General features: G+C 36.0%; 1 pseudogene across 1 annotated transcript; it reads left to right on the top strand.

The window, feature by feature from the left end:
* The first annotated feature begins 1,748 nt into the window (after positions 1-1,748).
* Positions 1,749-2,287, top strand: LOC308506722 (translationally-controlled tumor protein-like; annotated as a pseudogene). The gene is made up of 2 exons: positions 1,749-1,854; positions 1,908-2,287. The product of its transcript is annotated as a translationally-controlled tumor protein-like (transcript).
* The last annotated feature ends 11,596 nt before the right edge of the window (positions 2,288-13,883 follow it).

The raw sequence follows: 13,883 nt of genomic DNA, 5'->3' as shown, positions 1-13,883 counted from the left end.
AATAGCCAAAGCAATCTTAAGAAAAAGAACAATACTGGAGGTATCGCACTCCCTGACTTTAGCTTGTACTACAAGGGTATTGGCAGAAAAACAGACACATAGACCAATGGAATAGAATTGAGAACACAGAAATAAAACCACATAAATATGGACAGTTAATTTTTGACAAGGTAGCTAAAAACATACAATGGAGCAAAGACAGCCTCTTCAATAAATTGTGCTGGCAGAATTCGATAGCCACGTCCAAAAGAATGAAACTGGACTGCTATCTGTCACCATGTACCAAAATTAAGTCAAAATGGATCAAAGACTTAAGCATAAGACCTGACACAATAAACTGAATAGAAGAAAACATAGGTACTAAACTTATGAACCATGGGTTCAAAGAGCATTTTATTAATTTGACTACAAAGGCAATGGAAGTAAAAGCTAAAATAAACAAATGGGACTATATGCAACTTTAATGTTTCTGCACAGCAAAAGAAACCATCAATAAAATAAAGAGGCAACCGACTGAATGGGAGAAGATTTTTGCAAACAGTGCCTCTGATAAGGAGCTAACATTCAAAATATACGAGGAACTCATGAAACTCAACAACAAAAAAACAAACAACCCAATTGAAAAATGGGCAGAGGACCTGAAGAGACACTTCTCTGAAGAGGACATACAAATGGCAAGTAGACATATGAAAAAATGCTCAACATCATTAATCATCAGAGAAATGCAAATAAAAACCACAATGAGATATCACCTCACCCCAGTCAGAATGGCTATCATCAACAAGACAAATAGTAACAAGTGTTGGAGAGGCTGTGGAGAAAAAGGAACTCTCATACACTGTTGGTGGGAATACAGACTGGTGCAGCTGTTATGGATGGCTGTGTGGAGGTTCCTCAAAAAAATTTCGAATAGAATTACCATATGACCCAGCAATCCCTCTCCTGGGTATCTACCCAAAGAATTTGAAATCATTTTTACATAAAGACACATGTGCTCTAATGTTCATTGCAGCTTTGTTTACGGTGACCAAGACATGGAAACAACCAAAATGTCCTTCGATAGATGAATGTATAAAGAAGTTGTTGTATATATACACAATGGAATACTATTTGGTAGTAAGAAAAGATGATATAGGAACATTTGTGACAACATGGGTGGGTCTTGAGAATATAATGCTAAGTGAAATAAGTCAGACAGAAAAAGCAGAGAACCATATGATTTCACTGATATGTGGTATGTAAACCAAAAACAACAAAAGAACAAGACAAACAAGTGAGAAACAAAAACTCATACTCACAGACAATAGTTTATTGGTTACCGGAGTGTAAGGGAGGTGTGGGGGGTGGAAGATGAGGCTAAGGGGGTTCAAATATATGGTGATGGAAGGAGAACTGATTCTGTGTGTTGAACACACAATGGGTTTTTTAGATGATGTAATACAGAATTGTACACCTGAAATCTATGTAATTTTACTAACAAATATCACCCCAAGAAATTTAAAAAAAGACAAGAAAAGAATTCTTGATAGATAAATAGTTATTGCCATTTTAGTATTTATATTTTGGATTTTTAAAAAATTTTAATTTGTTTTAAAGAAATTCATGTATCTTTTTTCCATCTGCTCCCCAACCCCTATTTCTATTCCGTCCCCCCCCCCCACACTCCCCCATCGTTGCTCCAGCTTCATAGTGCTCTCTCAGATCTCCTGCTAAGCCAGTGCTACTGTTGTCTCCTTCCAGCCACCATCATGATTATCTACCTCATAAGCTGTGATGAGATTTTCTACAAGATCTACACAGATCACGGACGTTCTGTGCCTGGTGGTGGAGCAGAAGAGGGTCAGTAGGACACAGAGTCTTACTGTAACACAGAGTAACATTACACAGAGTAACACAGAGTTACACAGAGTAACATTAATGACTTGCTCATTGGTGGAAATGGCTCTACTGAAGGCGCTGAAGGCAAAGGTACCAAAAGCACAGTAGTCACTGGCGTTGATATTGTCAAACCATCATTTGCAGGAAACCAGCTTCACAAAAGTCTACAAGAAGTATATCAAAGATTACATGATATCAGTCAAAGGGAAACGTGAATAACAGAGACCAGATATAGTCAGAGGCTACAGAACAATTCAAGCAGATCCCTGCTAATTTCAAAAGCTACCAGTTCTTTATTGGTGAAAACATGAATCCAGATGGCATGGTTGCTCTGCTGGACTATCATGAAGATGGTGTGACCACATATATTATTTTCTTTAAGGATGGTTTAGAAATGGAAAAATGTTAACAAAGTTGACAGTTAGAATTCATCACCTGTCGTCATCATAACTGACTGCTGCTTTTCATCTATACACCAGGACAAGGACAGAAGGGACTGATGTTACTTTGAGCTCTTTGTTTATGTTTATTTTGAGCTTTATTTATTTAGAGCAGAGGCAGTTTTGAGAAAAACTTGTAATGTAGGTTGTCCAAAAATAAAATGCATCTAAACAAACAAAAAAGAGGTTTCCGATGAACATGTGTCCTGTTTGGGAGACCACCTCAGGGATGCTGTGGATGCCAGGTCATGGCATTGTACACCAGAGGCTGGACATTAATGAATGCCAACTATAATTTTATGTGTATAATGTGATGGCTCAGTGTGAGGTCGGGGTGGTGGTGGATGGGGGGAGGGGGATTCACGGTGTGAGGGATGTAAAAATAAAATAAAATAAAACTATATATAAAAAAAAAGAAAGAGGTTCCTCTAAGATTCCTTGTAATACTGATTTGGTGGTGATGAACAACTTTAGCTTTTTCTTGTCTGGGAAACTCTTTATCTGTCCTTCACTTCTAAATGAGAGATTTGCTGGGTACAGTAATCTTGGTTGTAGGTCCTATATTTCATCACTTTGAATATTTCCTGCCAAGCCCTTCTGGCCTGCAAAATTTCTGTTGAGAAATCAGCTGACAGTCTTATGGGAGCTCCCTTGTAGGTAACTGCCTTTCTCTGTCTTCCTTTAAGATTCGCTCTTTGTCTTTAAGCTTTGGCGTTTTAATTATGATGTCTTGGTGTGGGCCTCTTTCTGTTCATTTTGTTTGGGACTCTGTGATTTCTGGGCTTGTATGTCGATATTCTTCTCCAGGTTAGGAAATTTTCCCATCAGTATTTCTTCAAATAGGTTTTCAATTCCTTGTTGTCTCTCTTCTTCTTCTAGTACCCTTATGATGTGAATGTCAGTACACTTGATTTTGTCCTTGAGTCCCCTTAAACCGTTCTCATATTTTTGGATTCTTTTTTCTTTTTGTTGTTCTGATTGAGTGTTTTCTGCTACCTTATCTTCCAAATCACTGATTCAATCCTCTGCTTCATCTAATCTACTGTTGATTCTGTATAATGCCGTGTTTCCCCAAAAAGAAGACCTAGCCAGACAATCAGCTCTAATGAGTCTTTTAGAGCAAATATTCATATAAGACACGGTATTATATTATATTAAATTAATTATATTATGTCATATTATAAGACCCGGTCTTATAGAAAAATAAGACCGGGTCTTATATTAATTTTTGCTTCAAAAGACGCATTAGAGCTGATTGTCTGGCTAGGTCTTATTTTCAGGGAAACATGGTGTATTCTTCCTTTCAATTATTGTGTTCTTTACTTCTAACGGGTTACTTTTTATGTATTCTGTCTCGTTTTTTTATGTTTTCTATCTCTTTTTTGAAGTTCTGAGATCATTGAGTATCCTGATAACCATGTCTGGTAGATTGCTTGTCTCCATTTTCTTTAGTTGTTTTTCTGGACATTTGTTCTATTCTTTGATTTGAGACATTTTTTTTTTTTTTTTGTATCCCCATTCTGGCTGCCTTCCTGTGTTTGTTTCAATGTATTAGGTAGGACTATGCCTTCCTGTTTTAGTAGAGTGGCCTTATGTAATAGGTGTCCTGTGGGCCCAGATGTCCATTTATCCTGGTCACCAGAGCCAGGTGCTGCAGATGTGTCCCTTGTGCCCTTGTGTAGGTTGTGCGCCCTCCTGTTGTAGTAGAGCTTTTGTTGCTGTTTGCGTGTCAGTGGGAGGGATTGACCCTGAGACTGTTTGGTTTTGAGGACTGGCTGTGACTACAGTGGAGCTGTTGTGCAGAAGTTGTCCCTACAAAGCAGGATTCAATTTACTAGGGCTCTAGTGCCTGCTCAGTCTGCCCTTTGAGTGTCATTTTCTGAGGCAGCTGGGTAATGCTTCACCTTGGTCGAAAGCTGGACACCTGGTGTGCCAGGCTTAGGGCCTCCTAGCAGAAGCCCTGCTGCATGCCAAGTTAAGGTGTAGTCTGTGCCATGCCTCGGGCCACCTGGTATGAGCCAGAAAGCAAACAGCAGATGGTACCACTCTCTCTTGGAGGTACCTCATGAGGCCAAGCCATAATCCAAGGTCTGCTGCTGCTAGGGCTGGGCTTGGGGCTGCTCAGCAAGATGTATGGGGCATGCTGAAGCCAGATGCTGCCTGTTCAGGTTTTGTGAACCTTTGAGAGATTTTAGGAAATTCTGTAGCATGAGCCAAGACAGACTGTACAGAAAAGCAACTGGATGCAGTTTGGGTAGGCCCAAAAGTTGGGTGGGGCAAGGTCTTATGGAATGACCAGGGTGGGAAAGACAAACAGTGTTAGGCAAGTTGATGGAGACTCAGATATGGCTGCTGCCTGTGTCTGCATGGCAGGAGGGGGGAGGACTCAACAAACAATAACCTCCACAGTCAAGATATCTCTCCCAATTTTTAATTGTCATACATAGGTTTGGAACCAGTGGGTTCCACGTCTCTGCCCCTTCTACCAGTCTTGAGATGGCTTCTTCTGTATGTCTTTAGTTGTAGGGTTTCAGTTCAGCTAGACTTCAGGTGATTTTCAATGATGGTTGTTCTTTAGTTTAGTTGTAATTTTGATGTGGTCGTGAGAGGAAGCAAGCACAGCATTTACTTACTCGGACATCTTGACTGGAATAAATAATTGTTTCAGGTCTTATATTTAGGTTTTTAGACCCATTTTGAGTTCATTTTTGTGTATGGTATCAAATAGACTAGTTACATTCTTCTGCATGTGGCATTTCAATTTTTCCAGCACCATTTATTGAAGAGGTTTTTTTCTCCATTGTTTGTTTTTGACTCTTTTGTTGAAAATTAGTTGCCCATATGTGTGTGGGCTTACTTCTGGTCTCTCAATTCATTTCAGCTACAGACCTTTAAATTTATGATCTTTTCTGTATTTTTTTTTCTGTGCACGTTCAGTCCAGATACATTTTTCTGTCTCATTTTCTGTTAAAAAATGTTCTCTTCAGCTGAGCTTAACCTTCTATTAAATCTACTGAGTCTGACCCAGCAATCCCTCTCCTGGGTATCTACCAAAAAAAATTGAAAACATTTATACATAAAGACACGTGTGCTCCAATGTTCATTGCAGCTTTGTTTACAGTGGCCAAGACATGGAAACAACCAAAATGTCCTTCGATAGATGAATAGATAAAGAAGTTGTGGTATATAAACACAATGGAATACTATTCAGCAGTAAGAAAAGATGATATAGGAACATTTGTGACAACATGGATGGATCTTGAGAGTATAATGCTAAGTGAAATAAGTCAGACAGAAAAAGCAGAGAACCCTATGATTTCACTGATATGTGGTATATAAACCAAAAATAACAAAAGAGCAAGACAAACAAATAAGAAACAAAAACTCATAGACACAGACAATAGTTTAATGGTTACTAGAGGGTATGGGGACTGGGGGGAGGGAGATGAAGGAGGGTAAGGGGGATCAAATATATGGTGATGGAAGGAGAACTGACTCTGTGTGGTGAACACACAATGGGACTTATAGATGATGTAATACAGAATTGTACACCTGAAATCTATGTAATTTCACTAACAATTGTCACACAATAAATTAAAAAAGAAAGAAAAGAAATCGTTGCTTTTGTTAGTAAGGAATACTTTAATCCTCTTGTGTCTGGGGAAGATTATCTCCTCAGCATAAGGGACGCAGGGACATTACAAGATGTGGAACAAGGTCAGGCCCTGTGGGGAAAATAAATCTACTGAGTCTGCAATTACATTATTGCCTCTCAGGTCCATACCCACCCTTATGTACTCTACTTTGTGATACTGAATTGGCTCTCTGAAAACCACATTTCTGCTTTGTCCCCTGATTCTACATTAGGATCTGCCAATAGTCAGCATTAGAGGAACACTGCAAGTTTGGAGAAGGAAGAAGAAACTTGCTTTTTATTTTTTATTCCCTGTAGGCTTCCTGTAGGATTTCTTTCTCCTAGCAGATCCTTTGAGCACTACCTCTCAAAATGCGCTTTTTTTTGAAGTGCTTTCCTGTAGAATCTGCTAAATGCAGTTTGCAGGTTTTCCATCTCTTCCAGAACTAGCTTCATTATGCTCACCTCAGAGACCTCAGAAACGCATAGATTTAAATCCCAGGCTCAGAGACATCAGCACCAGCTCCTCCTAAGTGGCTAAGATTCTAAGTTTTAATAATTTCAATGTCTTACCAAATCCCTATCCCTGCTCTAGATGTAGTAGTAACTTCTTGAATTTCTACTTTCATGATATTTTAGAGTTTTTATACTACCTTTTCAGTTACCTAGTTAATAAAGTTATACCTCGTTAACAATTCTCCATATTAAATTTCCTCTGTTCAAATTATTGATGGTGTTTTTCTCTCCTGGATCCTAAGTATTACATCCATGTACTGGGTTCTTATTTTTAGTTGCATTTCTTAATTCTAAAATTAGCATTTGATTGTAAAAAATAATTTTCATTTTTCTGCTGAAATTTTTTTTTTTGTTTTCTGATACCCTGAGTATAAAGTCATATATATTTAAGAATCTGTGTCTGGTACTTCTAATGTCTCAAATTCTAAATCACCCTATTTCCACTATCTATTTTGTTTGTATGTTTGTTTTGCTTATTTGTGCTTGATTCTTGGTGAATCTTGTTTTTTGGTAGCCTTGGTGACTTTTAATTTAGTGATGAACATTGTGCATGAATATTTATAGAGACAATTTGAGTCTCTGGATGTGTTATCTCCCTCTAACTGATTTGTTTTACTTGTGTGGGCAATTAAAGTGAAGCAGATCATCTCACTTCACTTATGGATTTAGCTCACTTGAAGGCAGGTTTTAGTCTTTTTAGGACCTTTCTTCTTAATGGGTCCTGAACTTTAATTTTCTTATAGTCACTCTTGTAAAACATCTAGAAATTCTGTTCAGCTTCTCAGTCTCTAAGTTCCTATTTGAGAAATAACAAATCTTTTGAGAAGTGCTGAATATTGGACTCATATATTTATGCTTTTCTTCCCTCTGAGATGTCAAATTGTCACTGTCTTGCCAGCTCTCTTATGCCTTCAAGCAAATATTTGAAATACATACAGACACACACACACACACACACACACACACACACACACACACACACACACACATATATATATATATGTCATTTTATCCAGCTCCAGCAATGTTCTTATTCTACTTAGATAATTTTTTCATGTTGAAAGTATTCCTATTATGCTAACCAGGTCAAATATATTCTCTGTTTGAAAAAAAGAGCAAATAAAACATTGAAATACTGTTTTACTAAAAGAAAATTTCATTTCTCTTTCTTACCCAATTCTGAAGAATTCTTGTGATGCATGGAGACCACTATTCTTGGTCTTTTTACCATGCTCTCCTAATCTCAATTTTACCACTGAGAGTGAATACTCAAGGCATTTTACTTCCAAACAATTATAACTTTATTTAGATACTGTCGTGTAATCTAGTACAAAGACATATTTTTTTCTTGCCACTACAGTAGAGTCAACATTTACTCTTTACTCTGGTTTCAAGTCAAAATAACGACCTATCAGAAGTGGTTTGTACATGTGTAATATGATGACTATCAGCCTTTACTGGCAATTCATAGATAACTCAGTTCAGCATTTCCCAAATTTACTTAAATATAAGAAGAAGCCTCTCATTTTCTTGTTAAAAACTCAGACCTCCTCCCTGGAAATGCTGAATCAGTAGGTCTGGACTGTTGTCTGGTGATTCTTATGAATAGACACATTTGAAAAATAGACACATTTGAAAAATACTAATCTTTTATTACATCACAGAAGAGCCAATCAACAATTAAAATAGCTTTACAAATAACTAAATATAGCAGAGGAATCATAATGACCTTGCATATTATTTTAACATTAGACAAATTTTCAGCTTAAATATCCAATTGAAGAATTAAGGCAATTGGTTTTTATAATTTAGGCCACCATCACTCTCTGCATCCCCAACACCAAGAAAAGAAATTCATTAACACATAAATATATTTGTAAAGGATTTTTTTGTTTGTTCAGGAAAGTAAAAATGTAGTAGAAATGTAACTGGTAAGTAAAGATGAGAAGAGATTTTTAAAAATAATTTATTTAAGTGAAAATTGTTACGTCATTTATGTGCACATGGAATTTTGAGTCTCTCTAGTTGAAAATATACACATTTGAGATATTCGCAGTCAACATTGTTGCCCTGTAAAAAAAAAATAATATCTAAGGTTGTGTGAAGGAATTAAGAATACAGAATTATCACCTTTTAGCCATACCGTGTTTCCTTGAAAATAAGACCAGGTCTTACATTAATTTTTGCTCCGAAAGACGTATTAGGGCTTATGTTCAGGGGATGTCATCCTGAAAAATCATGCTAGGGCTTATTTTCCAGTTAGGTATTATTTTCAGGAAAACACAGTAGTGATAACCAATCAATTATATTTACCATTAAGATGGTAGAAATAAGTCTACTATAAAGTCTGCTATAGTATTGACAGACACACTTTCCAAAGAATTTAGAAGTGTGAGTTGCAATGTCCACTGCAGGTGGGATCTTATTACTTATAATTCAGACATTTTAAATTGATATGGAAAATTAGACACAAATTCAACTTAGATAGTTTTTTTCACTCCTTATTTACTGATCTGTTTGCAACGCTACTTAACTATTTTCAGTAAAAAGGTTTACTTCAACTCTTGTCAGAAAGAAGTTAGAGTGCCCCTATTAGTTATTCTATTTTAGATCCCTACAGCCCTGTGAGTATGTTCATATAATTTGAACATAGCTAGAAATGTCTCTTAAATAAATTTTATGGGCTTTGTAACTTATAGTGCTTTAGCAGAGACATTTTAAAAAGTGAAAGACTTAATTTAGATATTTGCAAATGACTATAGTAATATGAGCTTGAGGTGAGTTTTCTTTTTCTTTTTAAAAGAGTTTTATTAAAACACAGCTAACGTACAATATTATATTAGTTTCAGGTGTACACCATAATTATTCAACCTTTATATACCTAAAGAAGTGATCACCATGATAAGTCAAGCAACCATCTAACAACATACCACACTATCACAATATTATTAACTATATATCCGGTGCTATACATTACTTGTTTGTTTTATACCTAAAAATTTGAACCTCTTATTTCCTTTCAACTCCCTGCCCCCTTTTTTTGAAGTGAATTTTCACTTCAAAACAAATTTGGGTCAATAGAATGACTTTTGATCTTAAAACTAAATAGGCAAAGGAGTAATATCATTTTACTATGAATGGAGACAAACAGCCTGAGAATACATGAGGTCGGACAATTAAGTTTGCAGACTTATCCTAGAAAAAGTGGTACATACGAAAAGTTCTGACAACTAAGTATGGAAACTTGTTGCAATGATGTTGCTAACCTTTTTTGCTATCAGAGGGATTATTCACTATGATCTTGTATCAACTAGACAAACAGATAACCAAGTTTACTATTTGGAATTGCTGAATTCATGGCTCTTGCATCACAGTAATGCAACGGCTCACACAGCACTGTCTGTGAGGGAGTTTTTAGACCGTAAACAAATAACTGTATTGTAACACTCTCCCTACTCACCTGATCTGGCCCCAATGACTACTTTCTTTACCTAAAGATAAAATAAATATTGAAAAAGAACATTTTGATGATATTCAGGACATCAAGGGTAATACAATGACAGCTCTGATGGCAATTCCAGAAAAAGAGTTCCAAAATTGCTTTAAAGGGTGGACTAGGCACTGGTGTTAGTGCACAGCTTCCCAAGGGGATTACTTTAAAGGTGACCATAGTGATATTCAGCCTTGAGGTATGAAACACTTTTTCTAGGATGAGTTCGGGAATTTAATTGTCCGACCTATCAACAATTGCTTTCATATCTATCAACAATTACGTTCGATGTAAATGGATTAAATGCTCCATTCAAATGAAAGGATGTTGAATGGATAAGAAAACAAGACCATAATATGTGCTGCCTACAAGAGACTCACTTTAGATCTGATACACACAGACTGAAAGTAAAGGGATGGAAAAAATATTTCATAAAAATGAAAACAAACAAACAAACAAAAAGAGCTGAGGTAGTAATTCTTATACCAGACAAAACATTTTAAAACAAAGATTATAACAAGAGACAAAGAAGAACCTAATATTCCCACTTCTGGGTATTTATTTTAAGAAACCCAGAATGTTACTTTGAGGAGACATGCTCTTCCATATATTTATTGCAGCATTACTTAACAATAATCAACATATTAAGGCAATCTGGTGTCCCTGAATAAATAAAGAAGGGATAGTACATATATACAATGGAATATTATTCAGCCATAAAAAGGAATGAACTCTTGCCATCTGCAACAAGCATGAATGGACCTTGAGGGTATTGGGCTGAGTGTAGTAAGTCAAACAGAGAAAGACAAATATCATATGATTTCACTTATACGTGAAATCTAAAGAACAAAATAAACAAAACAGAAACAAACTCATAGAGACAGAGAACATGTTGGTGGTTGCCAGATGGGAGGGTGTTTGGGGTGGGTGAAAAAGGGGAAGGATTTAGGAAGTACAAATTCATTGTTACACAGTAGTCATGGGGATGTAAGCTATAGCATAAGCAATATAATCAATAGTATTGTAATAATTGTGTATAGTGTCAGATGGATACTAAATTTATTAGAGTGACAGATGGGAGGGGTTAGCTGGCAGGCTGGAAAAGGTTGAAGGGATTAAGAAATACAATATTTTTAGTTATAAAATAGTCATGGGGATGTAAAGTAAAGCATAGGGGATATAATCAGTAATATGGTAATAACCAAGTATAGTGCCAGATGGGTACTAGGCAGGGGGATCACTTCACAAATTATATAAGTGCCTAACCACTATGCTATACACTTGAAATTAATATAAAGTAATATTGAATGTCAACTGTAATTGAAAAATTTAAAAAGAATGGAAAAGATAAAGGGAAATAGGAGGTTCAAGGTTCCAGGTATGAAACAAATAAGTCTTGGGATGTAATTTACAGCATAGAAATATAGTCAATAATATTGTGATAGTGTGGTACAGTGCAGGTGGTTGCTAGACTTATGATTATCACTTTAGCATAGGGAATCTAATCAATAATATGGTAATAACAGGTGGGTACTGTTGAATAACTATGACATATATCTGAAACAAATATAATATTGTATGTTAGTTATATTTTAATAAAAAACTTTAAAAAAAACTGCTGTAAGTTATCCAGACCTAGCTAAGATAATAAAAAAGTTGGCTACATTAAACAACAGATTTTGAATGTAGATGAATCAGCTTTCTACTGGAAAAAGATACCACCCAAGATTTTCATAGGTAGAGAAGAGAAGTCAATGCCTGGCTTTAAGATTTCAAAGGATAAGATGACTCTTTTCTTAGGGGCTAATGCAGCTGGTGACTTTGAAGCCAATGCTCATTTGCCATTCTGAAAATCTTAGGGCCCTTAAGAATTATACTAAATCTACTCTGCACGTGCTCCATGAATAGGACAACAAAGCCTGGATGAAAACACATCTGTTTACAACATGGTTTACTCAATGTTTTAAGCCCATTGTTGAGACCCATTGCTCAGAAAAAGATTCCTTTCAAAATATTCCTGCTAATTGCCAATGCATCTGGTCATCCAAGAGTTCTGATGGAGGTGTACAATGAGATTAATGTTGTTTTCATGCCCACTAATACAACATCCATTCTGCAGCACATGGATCAAGGAGTAATTTTGACTTTCAAGTCTTATTATTTTAGAAACATATTTCATAAGGATATAGCTGCCATAGATTCTGATTCTTCTAATGGATCTGAGCAAAGTAAATTGAAAACCTTCTGGAAATGAGTCACCATTCTAGATGCCATTAAGTACATTTGTGATTCTTTGGAAGAGGTCAAAATATCAACATTAATAGGAGTTTAGAAGAGGATGATTCCAACCCTCATGGATGACTTTGAGTGGTCTAAGACTTCAATAGAGGAAGTAACTGTATATGTGGTAGAAATATCAAAACCAGTATTAGAAGTAGAGCCTGAAGATGTGGTTGAACTGCTGCAATCTCATAATAAAACTTTAAGAAGTGAGGGGGTGCTTCTTATGGATGAGCACAGAAAGTGGTTTCTTGAGTTGAAATCTATACCTGGTGAAGATGCTATAAAGATTTTTGAAATGATAGCAAAAAAAATTAGGATATTATATAAACTTAGTTGATAAAGCAGTGGCAGGGTTTGAGATGATTTACTCCAATTTTGAAAGAAGTTCTACTGTGAATAAAATCAAACAGTATCACATACTACAGAGAAATTGTTCATGAATGGAATAGTCAATCAATATAGGAAACATCATTGTTGCCTTATTTTAGGAAATTGCCATAGCCACTCCAACATTTAGCAACCCCCACCATGCTCAGTCAGCAGCTATCAGCATCAAAGCAAGACCCTCCACCAGGAAAAATATTATGACTTGCTGAGGACTCAGGTGATGGTTAGCATTTATTCAGCAATCAAGTAGGTTTAAATTAAGGTATGTATGTTATTTTTAGACATAATACTATTGCACACATAATAGACTGCAGTATAGTGTAAATATAACTGTTATTTGCACTAGGAAATAAAAAAAAATCACTTTATTGTAATATTCATTTTATTAGAGTGGTCTAGAACCAAACATGCAATATCTTTGAGGTATGTCTCTAGCAATTTGCTCAAGATTACACTGGCAATACGTGGCAGAATGGAAAGCTGGGAGGAGGTAGTGAAGCCACCACAAAGAAATCATTTATAAAACACAAAAACATAACAGAGCATGGCAAGAAAGCAACTAATGAGATTGAATCAGGTATGCTTTGAAAGGTATGGGAAATGGTTTGATATAATGGTGAAGAAGAACAGGGTCAGATCATGATGGATAAGGGTCACCTTAAGTATACTGAAATTCATAGTGAAGATTTTACCTGAATATTCCCAAGAATTGTTAATTATATACATCTGCACAGGAATTGGTGGAAAAGTTTGAGATATAAGATGTTTCGTACCTTCGTAATTCCTCATACCTTAGGGTAGACCAATCAAAACCATGATTTATATCTGGGTTTGTCAAAATGACTGAGAAAGACAGAGACAGAGAAGGTTTAAAAGGGTTTGAAAGGCAGTGTTTCTACACAGAACTTGTGTTTTGTCAGGGTTTTTGAGACTTAAGGGATGGTCCAGAACTAATATGTTTTTTCAATATACCATGTATCAGAGAATGGACTTGGATTTTCACATGTCCTTTCATTGATTCTCATCCTGCAAAGGAAGAATATTGTCTCTGTTGTATAGATGAGGAAACTGAGTACATAGAACTAAGTGACTTGACAAAGGTCATGTGGCTAGTCAATGGTGAAGCTAGATTTTAAACCAAGACTCAAGGTCTTTTAGCTTGAGGTGCTTTTATCTCTAGAGGCTGTTTTTCAATCCTTTAGTTCATGACTTAATAAAGGGTCATGAATCAATTTAGTAGTTTTAAACCAGCATT

Source organism: Rhinolophus hipposideros (assembly GCF_964194185.1).
Source record: "Rhinolophus hipposideros genome assembly, chromosome: 13".
NCBI lineage: Eukaryota > Metazoa > Chordata > Mammalia > Chiroptera > Rhinolophidae > Rhinolophus > Rhinolophus hipposideros.
This window is presented reverse-complemented; position numbering and strand designations above follow the sequence as displayed.